Consider the following 14397-nt stretch of genomic DNA (forward strand, 5'->3'; position numbering starts at 1 on the left):
TTTGTGTGTGACGGGAGACTCATACACAGTAGTAAGGAATTACACGGTGATTCCTCTGGCCAAACTTCATCTAGTTGTTTGTATGCTGTTACGGAACAGGGCAAACAACAGATGGATGGACTCAGGGAAAACGATGACAAAATTGTGTTTACCTGAACGTCAAAGTATCAGATAAGAGACAGACACACATCTCGTCATCTAGCGCTTATCCGGGGGCAGCAACTTAAGCAGGGAGGCCCAGACTTGCCTCTCACAATAGATAAATAGAATAATGGTTTCACAAGAACAAAGACTTGCTTTTCCAGTGAGATCTAATCAACTCCATTATACTGTATATTTAAGCAGACACTTGCAGTGGCATTTGAACGCAGTGTACCTGTGAACTCTGATTGAGCAGGCTGAAGAATTGAACCTGTGAGGACGTTGCAAAGAAATAAAACGTGCTACAGACTATTTCGAAATCGCTATGCTGTCGTCTATTACAGATCTCAATACTCGGTTTTTGTCTTCGCCGAGCGATAATATGAGTTTCCCACAGAGACAGGGCATCATGCTAAAAGGTTGTGTAATGTTTTGTCTTCCAGACATGTATGAAACACAGTGTGCTTCAGGGAACTCCGGGGGCAGATGAGCTGGGGAGAGGACGTTAGCCTGCAGCTTTTCAGGCAAGATTTTCAGTTGAATAATTCAGCATCGCACAGAAGAATAATGATGTATTAGTGTTATGTAGTCTACCAGTGTGCACTGAGATGTAGGTTACAAAGTTCTTGTTTTTATCAAGTAAGGTATTAATGTCATCATTACTTTGTTGATCGTCTGTATTGGTTCACTATGGATAACATGGACGTATACACTGTGCTGTCTACAAACAATCCATTTACTCAACACAGTCTTGGTTAGAAAAGTACATGGTTTACTGTTACGAGAGTCAGCCTATATTTAACACTGTTTATAATTTAGCTCAAGTCTGCCTACAATATTTTCAGAACTAACATTTGCATAAGCATTAGCCACTGAACATTCATCAAAGGATATTTTACTCTCTTTTATCCTGTTGCAGAGTAGTCCTACCTTTCCACCTACTCAGGCTCCATAAACAATGAACTGATATAAACTACAACATAATGACATGGTCTCTAATGAGCTATTTTCCCCTCAGTCATCAAATGGAATCCTTAACAGCTTCATTACACAGGTAGCGTAAGAACAGTGGAAGAAGGTAATGAAGCTCTTGAGAAGGGCCACTGGGGGCAGGGATCTTGAACACAGGGGACATGAGAGGCAGAGGGCTCTGGGACATCTGTTGCTGATTATGGAGGTGGAGATTTCTTTTCTTTTTTTTTCTTCTTCTTTTTTTTGCGGCGCAAGTGCGTGTCCAGTTTGTGTTCAGAACATGTCACACAAAAAAGTCTGTATTAAGATTTTTTTTCAGGCCATTAAATGTCTGAAAGAAAATGTCATGCAAAATCCATTTCGGTGCCAATTAGACAAGTGCCCTTATGACATTGTTTGATCGCTTATTCTAGCTCAGTCAGAGCAGATCAATAAAATACTTTCTGACGTAAATCACTACATCAAGCTAAAAAGGCTGACTATTATCGCATTGCATTGTTGACTAGCATTGCCTCATTGCAGTAGGGCAGGCTATAGGTTACTTTTGTTTTATTATTATTATTAAGCCGAAATAAGCATTGCTATGGTCATTCTGTAGTATTGTTTGCGGTTTCATATATTTGCATCCGACCCTACAAGAATGAGTGGCGTGTTTGATTCAATGTTGAATAATAAGCCACTACTTCCTGTTGTTTGAGGGCTATCTCTGCGTCCTACCCATCCTTCCTAATCAGATGTGCTCGAGTCTCAGAAGGAAAACAATTTGTTCTCATTAGATTCAAGGTGGAGTATGAGAACATTGGTGGCGCTGACGGCTTGGGAGACTTCGCCTACAACCAAAAATAGAAAAGCACACATCGGTGGCCTTAAACAGACTATAAAGACGTAGGCTACTATAGCACACCGCCGACACAGAGATAACATCCAGTAACTTCACTTCTCTGAAGGTTAATCATGAACAGAGGAGCATTAATGTCTTGGCAGCAAGGCAAGAGCACATGAATCTTTGTTCTTTCTCATATATTTGTATTATTGGGTGTGCTTTGCCTTCGGTAAGGGCACAACATTTGATCTCTCTCATGTATATTATTATGTTCCCACCCCTAAGGATCCGTAAATGATTTTACTACACAGACAACATTGCCGTCAAAATGTTCGTATTTGTTCCGATTGCGTTGCTTGTATTAGGTCTAAGGTTTTAGTTCCGTTGCATGGTTTAGGCTTAAATTAAGTTTTTGTGATGAAAAGTGAAGCTAACGGTGGCTAACTAGCTAGCCACAGTCACTAACGTCACAAACACATACGTGTGACTACCTGTAGGATATTTTTAAAAATTGTGATAAGGAACACAATTATAAAATGTAATGTACAATATGATATACGCTGATATTATCAAACTAGAACATTTACTTTCGGAAACAGTAGTCTACTATTTCAGTGAGGCGTTACTCGTTAGCATCCTAACATGATGCCTCTGTTGCCCGACACAACAGCGGTCTGTGATAAATCTGTTTTCTGTTTTCAATCTTTAAAATAAACATTCCCCACAAAGAAATGTTTGTTATAGCATTTATTGTGACATTAGATTACAAGTAAATGATTAATTGGTGAAATTATCATTACTTGTGGTTTCAAACCAGTGTAGCTCACTGCAACCTGTGCGCTAATAAACACTAAGAAAAACAACTCCACCACTGCTTAATTAACTTTAGAAAGCCAAACGGCGACAGAATTTTTTTGGCACCCCTACTTAAAAGTCTCAGATTCGTTTTTCAATCATTGAAACTATCTGACTACCAATGCTACAACCTAAACGTTATATCAATCTGTTTATAAAGGTCTTCTAGGGTAGCCTCGCCTGGCTCTGTCCTCCTGCGTACTTCAGCTCAATTTTGATTTTGCTTCTGTACTAGGTCTGGCCATGAGGTATGTAAGTCAGATGTCTCCGGTTAATTTTCTACCGGCCAATCAGCGAACAGAGGGAGTGGATCAATGACGTTGATGTTGTGCGCTAGTTTGTGTTGTCGTTCCGTAATGGCGGCGGAGAAAGATGCGAGGGAAGCCATTCGGTCCATTGTGGCAACGCTGCCAAATATCCATGAGTTTTGTTGGTGGCCATGATGTTGTGGCCCTCCTGCCCACGGGGTTCGGGAACAGTTTGATTTTCCAGCTATGGCAGCTAGCTCTGTTACAGTAGTGGTGAAGGAATAGGCTAAGACGAACGCTAGCGATTGGTTATGGCAGATCAGAGTGGCTCTTGGCAGATCCAATCGTTTTAAACTTCAACAGAGTACCTACAAGGAAGTCAACGCTTGTCAATGGAGCGGGGCCAGACTCTCTGTACAAATGAAATGTCTCTCGTACATTTCATTTGTACATTCTGGTTGGGACCAGGCTACTTTAGGGCTGTGAAAATGGCTAACATTTTACTGTAGGGATTTATGTCTTACGAGTGCCTTAGCTGGTAGCTACATTCTGAGTGTTACAAACTGCCCATCACTCTATCTAGCTATTTATCTTGCAAGGGCATTTCTCTCCCGTCTGCAGCACTAAAAAGGTACAGATGAGGGAAAATTATGCTTTGTTTTTCAATCAGATCGACCTCACCAGTTTCCATATATAGGCTAGTTGAAATGCTGTCGGCACTGAACTCTCCTGCCACGGCCTGACGGTTCTCCCCTCTTCTCTCTGCCGCCACCTCCCTGCATCTCGGCATCGTACCGGAGCAGTGCTCGGCTACTGCCAGGCATTTGATGGGGATGCAAGCTGATGGGTCTCTCTCCCCCCCTCTGCCATCTCTTTCTTCTTCTACACCCAAAAGGCATGGCATGCCCTTCCAACCTATCCCTATATCTTCTTAGCCTAACCCCCCTCCCTCTTTCTCCAGCCCCCCCCCCCACACACACACACACACACACACACCACTCTGCTGGCGCCAACCCCGATCATCATGTTCTGATGTGATCGGATGAACATCATTCAGGATGGATGGGAAAACAAAAGAAAAAAGACATCTTTACTGTATTAAGGCTGGAAAGAGACAAAGAAAGAGAGAGAAAATGGTATATAAGGAGAACGAGGGAGCAAGTGAACAAGGAGGGAAGGAAAGAGGGAGAGCGCACATGACAATAGAGACATCTCTGACTCTAAACAGCATCATCCTCCCACTGTCACACACTTCACGTCCCCTGGTGAACCATTAGTCAAATCAGGCAAGGCTCTGTCGCTGAGGCACTGACTCCACACGACGAGAGCGACTGGAGAGTTGTCCAGTCGGAGCCGTTCCCTCTCAAATGAGCTTGTTAAGAGTCGACGAGATGTCGATGTTGACAAGCGTTTCCTACTCTCCGTCTTGCACCGAATATTCATTTCGGTCAGGGTTGTTTTGCAAGTTGTGCTGGAAGTCTTAATTAATTTTTCGGTTTCCTGGCCTGTCCTTTCTGGCCGACGTTGTGTGTTTCCTTGTCACCCTAGCAGTGTGGTATTTGTTTTTTTTTGTGACATTTTCTCACCATGATTGTCTTACCAGCAGCGATACATTCATTAATAGTAGCGGCTATTTAAAATGTGTTTAGTGAAACATATATTTGTCATTATTTGTGTGATGGCTTGAGTAAAACTTGGCAGAGTTGGCAAACCTATAGCCGACAAAAACTGATTCTAATTGAACTCAACTTCCGTCACACGCCAAACCTCAACAAAAAAACGCCTTAACAAGCCAAATTTGCTGACAAATGATGAGTATTCCGTCATGCTAAAAATGTTGTCGATTGTATTGAATGACTTCTTCAACACTTTAACTTTCGTAATATGATTATTATTTTTTTAAGTGGTCAAATTTATAATAATAGATTCCTAGCACATTTGAAGATTGCCAACGGGAAGTTGACCTTTTTCACAGCACAGATAAATGAGGTTTTATCTTATCCTTGAAAGATAAAGACACAAATTGAAACGTGTCAAACCACACATGCACACATCACCCATGGCTATTGGTGAGTTTCCATTGGTGAATGTTATCCTATTTGCCAATAGGCCGATGGCAGTCAACAAGTTAAATACCGGCCAATACCGATGGATCGTAGTATCCCTACCACACAGTCCTATCCACTAGCCTATGAAACAGAATCCCAACTGAGCAATTCATATTAAAAATATAACTTATTTTTCCCTACAAACCGGGGTTATGGGACGTGTCAAGGCAGGCTGGGTGTCAGCAATGCGGAGGAGGCGAGGCAGAGGCAGAGGCAGGGAGCCTGCTGGTCAGTACGACTCAGAACTCTCCGGAACCTGATGGGCCCCTGGGTGTGTTACAGAGTGGTGGAGAGACACAGGCCTAGCTTATGCAAACTCAGCCTGGTTGGGGTGCTTATATAAACAAGCTCCGGAAGGTCTGGCCCAACGCGTACTAGCAGAGAAGCAACACTGTCACGCACCCTCGTGGAGATAATACACAGTGACAAATCGCCTGACCGCAGCTTAATTGGTGACAGGAGCACTTGCCAGGGGCGGAAATGAAACATGTCAATAGATTTCGTCCGTTGACTGAATGATGGGACCGTCAGGGTGTCGGTGGATACCGCCTGGACGACACAACCGGCGAGTTGCCCTTGAAGCACAACCGCGCACCTCGACGATTCATCTTGATTTCACAAACCCCTGGTGTTAGCATTGCTCCACTTGGCATCCATTTTTCAACGCCCAATCTGGAGTGGACCAGCCCGAATGAGCCTGTTCTCTGGGCAGAGGAGAGGCCCTCTGAGGGGGGGTGGGGCGGCTCGGCCTCTCCTGGACCAGCCCAGCCTGCCAGGGCCACTCCCTGGTGCAAATCACACGCCTCTGATCCATCTGGCCAGCTCTTCCAGGTCACTGTCTTGGAAGTTCCGCGGCGTTCCCCCCTGGGTCCCGCCGCAGCAGGTAGGGGATGCTGGGTAAAGGGGCGGGGGCTGGAGCGTGGCTCCTCAAATCTCCGACTCCATTAATCACACTTTGCACCCTCGCGAGCCGCAGAGCACTGTGACAGTGACAGCGCTGAGAATGATTAATACTTAATGTGGCGTTTAAGAGAATGATTTATGCCATCTGTTAGTGCATGACACGGCACAGAAGCCGGCTCCAGCATTCACACACACACGCCTTGTCGGCCAGGATTAAGGGGGCGATTCATAACTTAATCTGGGGACCAGTGGGTCACCTCCAAAATTAGGGGGGGGTTTCACTCCATAACCACGGCGTGTGGGGGAGGTAGTGAATGGAGGATGCGGGGGGGGCAATTTGGGTGCAATCTCAAGACTGCTGTGTGTAGAGGAAGTGACATAGGTCACGGACCCCTCCGTGATCTGTGCTCCATTTTCTATCCCAGTGTTCTATTCAATCCCATTATTCTGTTCCATTCCATCCCAGTATTCTATGACATGCCATTCTCCTCAGCAAATGTTCCAACCTGGAATCTAAAGTCTGGTAGTAAACAAACAATATTGTTCCATCTTTCCCTCCCTTCCTCCCTCCCTCTCCCCCTACATCCCTTGTGCATCTCTCCTCTCTACCATTTCCATATTCAAACAGTGTCAAAGCCCCAAAACAAACCATTTATTATCCAGCAGAGTGTGCACAGTTAAAAATACTCTGCTTCAAATCAGCATGGAAATCTGACTGTTTTCCTTGCTGTGACGTTATCGCTGCTCTCTCCCTCTCCACAGGAAGCTGTCACAGTCCAAGGTGAACACAAGGACGCTGGCTAGGGCCAGCGATGGCAATCTCTCTGCACACCGCCGGGTCACTTCTGTTTGGTGTACTGTCAGATATCATGTATTTCCAGCACAATATTCATCCAAACAAAGAATCATAGTAAAGTAAGTTAATTGTTACATAAATTCCCCCAGTATCAAGTCTAGTATCTATGATCTTGTTATTGCTTGTCGGTCTTGGTGCCGGTATGTCTATGAGGGGAGTTGCAGTTCTAGTGGAGAGAGATGCGGTGAGCAGTGGGAAGGGGGTGAAGGAGGGAGGGAGGCATTGAAGGGGGAGAGAGATGTGGTGAGCAGTGGGAAGGGGGTGAAGGAGGGAGGGAGGCATTGAAGGGGGAGAGAGATGTCCTATACCCTGCTCCAGGGAGTAGCATCTACATCTGCTTTCTTACATTGTTACCAGAAAAATAAGAATCACCAAAAGTCTCAATGTCTGGGTTGTTAGGAAACAGAAATCATCGACGGTTTGAAACAATCAATTGAATTCCTCTTGAATGCGGTACACTGGATCTCAAGGGGGCCTATGACAAAAACCCCAAGAATCTAGACAGACAGAGGAACATCAAAGAACCAAGCCAGGGTACTATTATTAAGATATTCAATTACTGTCAGAATCTAGACAGACGTCTATTCTTATTTGGTCTCCCGGGGATGCTTCATAAGGTACACATTTATACATCACCTTGAAAGGTGCTGTATTAGTATGGTCATTATTACTGATGACCAACTCTACACACAGGGACACGTTCCAGGCCAGGCCAAAAGAACAGTGAGAAAACGGATGTAGTCAACATGATGTCTTAGTATAGCATTACGTAAGAAAGTTACACACTGTAATTCATTTATCACTCCATTTGAAGCCTCAGCAACAATTTATAACAGCCAGTGTTGTAAATAGATGCAATTATGCAAACAGTATTTTACATTTAGTGGAAGTTATCAGCAAGTGCTAAAAGCAATTACAGAAAACCTATACACTTTGGTGAGGTATTTCTGTCCAAACAAATAAAACAGACATGGAGAGAGTAGAAGTTAAACTGTAATTAGCTGTACTTTTTTTCTTTCTTTCTATCTTCTAAGGGTTAGATAAATTGTGTGGATAAAATCAGGATTGACCAGGCTGGAAATGAGGCAATGTAGCATGAAGTCCCTGGAGCAGAGAGCAACCCTATCCAGTTATACAAGGCATGTTTCAACAGGTAGCTTTCTGCCTGTGAAGGCAATCCCTATGGAGGCTGAACCACTGTGGTGGTGGTGGTGAGGGGGCGAGGGGGGGAAGTGTGTGTGGGGGGGGGGGGAGTGTGTGTGTGTAGGGGGGGGGGGGCTTGGGTGGTCGGTACATAGGAGCTCCAGGAGTCTATATCAGAGGAGGTGTCTTGATGTAAATAACTGTATCACAGCTTGCCCCCAGCAGTACAGAGGTGCTGTTAACACCCCATCCTACCACCTTAACAAACACATTTTTGGCAGGAACCCTGCACAAGCCTTCAGCCTCCTGGCTGTTAGGTCAGATTGAGAAAATGAGTGCGAGAGAGAGAAGAGACGAAACGAGAGAGAAAGAGGAAAACGAGAAAGACGGAGAAAAAGAGAGATCAAGAGAGCGAAAGAGAGAGGGATCGAGAATGAGAGGGACAGAGAAAGAAAAAAGGCATCAAGAGTGAGTGTGTGTGAGAGAGAGAGAGAGAGAGAGAGAGAGAGAGAGAGAGAGAGACGGAAGGATCATTTCTCACAAATGTAAATTTATGTACACCCCTCTGACACTCTGTGCTCTAGGTTGGTTTGTGTCTGTCTCTACTTCTCTCCTTATTACCGCTGTTAATTAGCTGTGTCTGGGACGCCCAGCACGACAGCACAGGGCTGCAGACATAATAAGCGAAACAGGCCTCAACAATTACCCTCCTCCTGACTCAGGCAGAACTAAACAATCCCACCTTGCACCTTTCTCCTTCCACTTAAAAGGCCTAACTGCCAGTCACCCGAGACAGCCAATCAGAAGGCGGGAGAGGGAACAACAGCCCCACTAGTTGGTTAAACCAGAAAGAGGTAACAACAGCCCTCGTAATTGGTTCAACGAAAACAGATTTTTCTTTGGGAGGTTATTAGGAGTAGGGAGCAGGGAGGTGACGTCTGTGGAGGACAGAGTCTGGCAGTCTGGGCTATTTTAGTAGCGCAGATGCCTTTAAACAAATAACACCCAACCCCTGGAGGACAGGATCAGACACACACAGGGGCTGAGGGCGAGTCAGCCCCCCGATTCAGACGGCGGGGGAGAGCGGCTCCAGTGTCTGTCCCGCAGAGCGGCCAGGTGCTCCGTCTCTCCCCTCGTCTGGAGCGCTCCTCAGAGGACGACACGGAGGCAGGGCGAGCCAGGCCTGGTCTCTCACTGGCAGGAGACGCTCTGCTCCGAAGGGGCTGGGAGGAGGAGATGGACGAGGAAAGCGTAGCCGACACCCTCCCTCCCCCCCCGCCCCCCTCCTCCCCCCCCTCCTCCCCCCTCCTCCCCATCCCCCTCCTCTCCCTCCTCCCAGCGACCGCACCGCCTTTTCCTGCCTGTTCACCACCCTCCGCCCCCCACGGCGGACCTCTCCCACTTGTCAGTCGAGTGTCGGAGGGGCTCAGAGTGACAGGCCCCCCCCTGTCACATCCAGTCAGCTCCCTGCTTCCAGACGGGTCAGCCTGGCCAGGAGACAGGGCTGCTGCAGGGGGGGGGGGGGGGGGGGGGTTGTGGTGAGAGTGACTGGGACTACAGGCCTAGCCCCTGGCACTGCAGCTGTGTCCGCATCCCTCCCCTACACTAGCCGCCCAGGACTCCCTGACAGAGTAGGAGCGTGTTGTTGTCCTGGTTGAGCGAGAGATACGGTACGTTTACGCTACTGTGTTTTCGGTCCGTTTTTTTTATTTTTTATGGACCGTGCGTAACTTTTCAGTGCGATCCTTGTGTACGACTACGGTTGACGCTGTTCCTTTTCAAAACGGCCGTGGGCAGGTTTCCCCACTAATAAGGTCACGTGGACCAAAAGTGAGAGCCTGAGACCAAAGTTATCGCAGCACGCCCCCCCCTCTGCCGACAGACCCGTAAAAAATAGGCAACGAGGCAAACCAGGCGATACACAGCGAGAGAGGCTGACTGACAGGCTGTCTGAGTGAGGTGATGTGGCGACCATGTTGCTGTTTACACGCCACAGAGTTCATAGTGAGACATCGGATCCCCTGCTGCTGCCTTTTTCCTCCCCCTCCCGAACATGTCACATGACGGATCCCTTTTCACCTCCGACTCGCAGCGTCACCTTCCTTGGATACGTTTAGAATCATCCGGAAGTGTCTGTCACCTCATGCCACCCGTTTGTATTTTAATAGCCGCCTGTCAGCAAAACAGACGAAGACATTTATAAAGACTAAGAGAGACTAAGAGAGAGAGGGGGAGGGAGAGACATACCAGAGAGAGACAAAGACAGAATAACAGAGAGAGAGACAGAATAGCTCTGGATTCAAGCCCTGTTGTTGGAAGGGGATTGAAATTGATTGAGAATGATTAGCCAGTCCACTCCACCAAGACCGAGGCATGATAAAGCACCTCTAATCATTGACAGGTTATGATTCACACTGATAACGGTTCAAACCAAGCAAACCCTCAGCACGTCTGCCATGCCTCACAGTTCACCTGCTTGTATAACGGAGTCATTGAAAAGACAGTTGCAGTGCAGAACTTAGTTCCGGTCTGACCTTTACAGGAACAACTACAATCATTTTCTAGTATAGGATACAGGAGCGGCAGTATTCTGCTGAAACAAGAGTGATATAAGAAGGATTTGTGGGCGTACAGAAAGCAAGACTGCTGTTGAAATGAGCACTGGCCTAGGAATAGATTCACGCCAACCACGCTAGCACGGGTGCAGTTGTGTCAGTGTTCTGCTGTGCCAGTCATCCTCAGACACAGGGAGCACGCTGGCCATGAGGTAAACTGTGGATATGAATCATATTGACGTAGTGTATTAGTAACTAGTGCCCCGGGTGGAGTTCAGAGGTAGCGATATGACTTATGGGGCTTTGAGGCTGAGGTACACTTATATACTAGATCGTCATGAGTCAGAGTGCAATGTTCAACATCAGATTTGTGTGTGTGTGTTTTAGTGTCTGTTTCTGTTTCGGTGTGTTTCTGTTTGTGTGGTGGGTGGGTGTTGTGTAGGTATGTTTCTGTCTGTGTGTGTGTAGTGTGGGTGTGTTTTCTTTTTGTGCGCGTGTGTTTCTTTTAGTGTGTGTGTGTTTGTGTGTGTGTGTTTCTGTCTGTCTATGTGTGTGAGTATGTGTGCGTGTTGTATTTCTGTGTGTGTGTGTGTGTGTGTGTGTGTGAGTATGTGTGTGTGGTGTATTTCTGTGTGTGTGTGTGTGTGTGTGGCTGAGTACAGTGTGATAAATGTCCAGCACGGTGCTGACAGGGCGGGACCTAGGGAGCTAATGGTCATGTGTGAGGTGTCATCAAAGAGAAATACAAACTTTGTTTTCATCGCACGGTGTAGCCCAGCCCTGTTAAGGAAGTACTTGATTCAATGGTAGATTCATTTATTCATTTCATCTCCAGGGACAATGGTAAACGCAGCATTGTTAAACAAAATGTGTAGGCCTTTTGAGAAATGCAATTAGTGTTTCTCATTAACTTTTGTTTAAAATATACACACATTATGATTGTTCAGGAGAGCCTCATTTAAATTTTGCTCAGTGTATTTTGAGATATACCAACTCTTATCCTCTGGACAATATTTCAGTGTGAATAGGCCTGATGCTGATGTGTACCCAGTACCGCTAAACAAAACATGAATTATGCAAGCTCAACAACATTCAAATCCGTTTTTCCACACATTCAATCTCACTCCCCCATTCCTCTCTCTGTTTCCTTTTCTCTCTCTCTGTCTCCTCACCCCCTCTTTTGTCCAATCCCTCTGCCTCTCTTCCTCACACACACACACACACACACGCGCATACACACACACCGTGCACTGAGGCGTGAAACACCACACACGTCCCCTCCATCTCTGTCTGAGTGTGGTGTGGCCTTGCTGGGGGAGCGGAGTAACTCTGCCTGGTCTTGCTGCTTTGCACGGACACCCCCTCCCACCGCCTACCCCAGGGGGGACCAGCACCGGATATGAACTGGGAAAGGGGGAGGGAACTGGAGGATGGGGAGAGTAATAGAGAGATGGAACAGGGTGGGTTCAGAGGGAGGGAGGGAGGGAGGGAGGGAGGGAGGGAGGGAGGGAGGGAGGGAGGGAGGGAGGGAGGGAGGGAGGGAGGGAGGGAGGGAGGGAGGGAGGGAGGGAGGGAGGGAGTAGAGGGAGGGAGGGAGGGAGGGAGGGAGGGAGGGAGGGAGGGAGGGAGGGAGGGAGGGAGGGAGGGAGGGAGGGAGGGAGGGAGGGAGGGAGGGAGGGAGGGAGGGAGGGAGGGAGGGAGGGAGGGAGGGAGGGAGGGAGTTCTTTTTATGAGTCACGTTGACATTACCCCTATCATTGCTCCACTGGATATTCCTCCTCCAGGTCTGAGTGACTTTTCCAGAGCGCCTGGGAGGTAGGAGAGAGCCGCCAGGCAGAGCGCAGTGTGCTGCTGGCTGCAGCCAACCCCCTGTGATAGCTGACAGACTGGTCCTCCCAGCTCCTCCACACACACACCAACTTCACTGTCTGAGAAGCTGGGCTTAGTTTTAGAGAGACGATAATCCAGATTCATAGCAAGCACTGAGAATCTATAAGACAGCACTGCTGTTGAGTAAATATGTACACTTTAAAAGTGGAAAGTGAGTGTGTTTGGACAGGATGGTGGAGGGATGGTCGATTTGACTTCTGATCTTCTCAAACTCCCTCCATGACATCACATCGTGGCAACCTCTCCTCTGGGCCTATGTGTGCAATGAGAGGCCAGAGGGGAACTTGCTTTTGTTCAATCTGCTGCCCATCCCAGGCTAACTCCTCCAGTGTGACCTGCACTGTCTCAGAACCTGGGCATCCCCTACCAGTCCCGGGGCTGCAAATGAAGCGGTCTTCCCGGTCTGGAGTTTTTTTTCACTTGAAGCCAGTGCTCATCATCCAGTGTGTTTTGATTCTGAGCGCAGGTGGAGCAGAGAAAGGCCTGGAGCCAGTCCCTTAGAGAGGGAGGGAGAGGATCACAACCAGGAAGTTCTCCACCCCTCCGCCGCAGAGCCAGCTAAAACACAGGGCGGTAGGTACCACAACAAGAGTTGAGGACACAGCAACGCCTGTCTCAGGGCCACACTGTTGATACAGCTGGTTGTGAAAAGGGGACTGGCGTTGATTCTCTTACTCTGAGGTCAGGGTCAGTGAACCGACTGGGGCCATGGAATGTTTGACAGACCTACTCCAACACCCCTCGAAAACAACAGACACGGATGACACTGGAATAAGGACGAGAAGCGAAAGTCAAATATTGCACGTCATGAAGCGGGGAAAAAAAGCCTTCGATGCGGTTGCTCTCGTTTCAGTTCAAAGGAAGCCAGAAAGCTCCACTTGGCAGCAGTCGCTGATGTATTCTAACCGTGATATGAGTTCCTCTGTACCCAGGGAGCAGAAGACAAGCGTGCAGGCCACACCCCGAGTCTTCAAACAAACGTTGCCAGGGCAACTTCATTCTCATTACCACGGTATCGTGTTGTGTCTCCTTTAAGCTGGAGATAAGAGGCGCCCCGCTCCGCCTCATTTCCTGGAGATTCTTCATCTCGCCTCCCCAGGAACGAGTCTGTCTGCTGGAGACAACGCAGCGTCTGTCAGGAAGACCGGGGAGATCCAGCACGCTCCACGCCCTCCCTTCCTCTCCCCTCTCCTCTCGTCTGCGCGTGTCTGCACTCACCACTCACCTTGCCTTCACGGGCTGGAAGGTCTGGCCATCAGGAAGCAAATAGTGAACGTGCGTGTGTGTATGTGTGTGTGTGTATGTGTGTGTGTGTGTGTGCGTGTGTGTGCGTGTGTGTGCGTGTGTGTGTGTGCGTGCGTGTGTGTGTGTGTGTGAGACTTGTATCAACGTATTGCCAACGTATTGTGGGTCTGATACGTTGGCAGTCTGAGGGGAAATGTCTCGCTTACGTATGCGGAATAAAACAATTCTGACACACTAACACAGGCACACACACACTCACACACACAGACACACTCACAGACACACACTCACAGACATACACAAACACACACACACACAGACACAGACAGACACACACACACAGACACACACACACACACATCGTGAGCACTCTGAGGAAGGACAGTGTTTCCTTTCACTAGCTTCCTTTCACCAGGTGAGAGGAGGCACCATTTTAAGCTCCGTTATCATACATGACAGGGTAACAGACATGCTCGCTCATAAGAGTGGCTTTCACAGTGACTCCAGTCAGGCCTTCAACCCTCCGAAGAGGGTTACTCTTCATGTCGCTTTACAGCAATGAACAAACTGTATTGTAATAACATTGTAGTTACATACAGCCTGAAAAGCAATGTATAATGTATTAAATAAAAGTTGACGTTGTTGTACATGTATTAAA

General features: G+C 47.5%; 1 protein-coding gene across 2 annotated transcripts in view; it reads right to left on the minus strand.

Moving 5' to 3' along the window:
* Window positions 1–14397, minus strand: part of ptprub (protein tyrosine phosphatase receptor type Ub) — a 148999-nt gene that overhangs the window by 121049 nt on the left and 13553 nt on the right. The window lies entirely within an intron of this gene.

This window comes from Hypomesus nipponensis, chromosome 2, assembly GCF_054491055.1.
Source record: "Hypomesus nipponensis isolate SF chromosome 2, ASM5449105v1, whole genome shotgun sequence".
NCBI classification, from domain to species: domain Eukaryota; kingdom Metazoa; phylum Chordata; class Actinopteri; order Osmeriformes; family Osmeridae; genus Hypomesus; species Hypomesus nipponensis.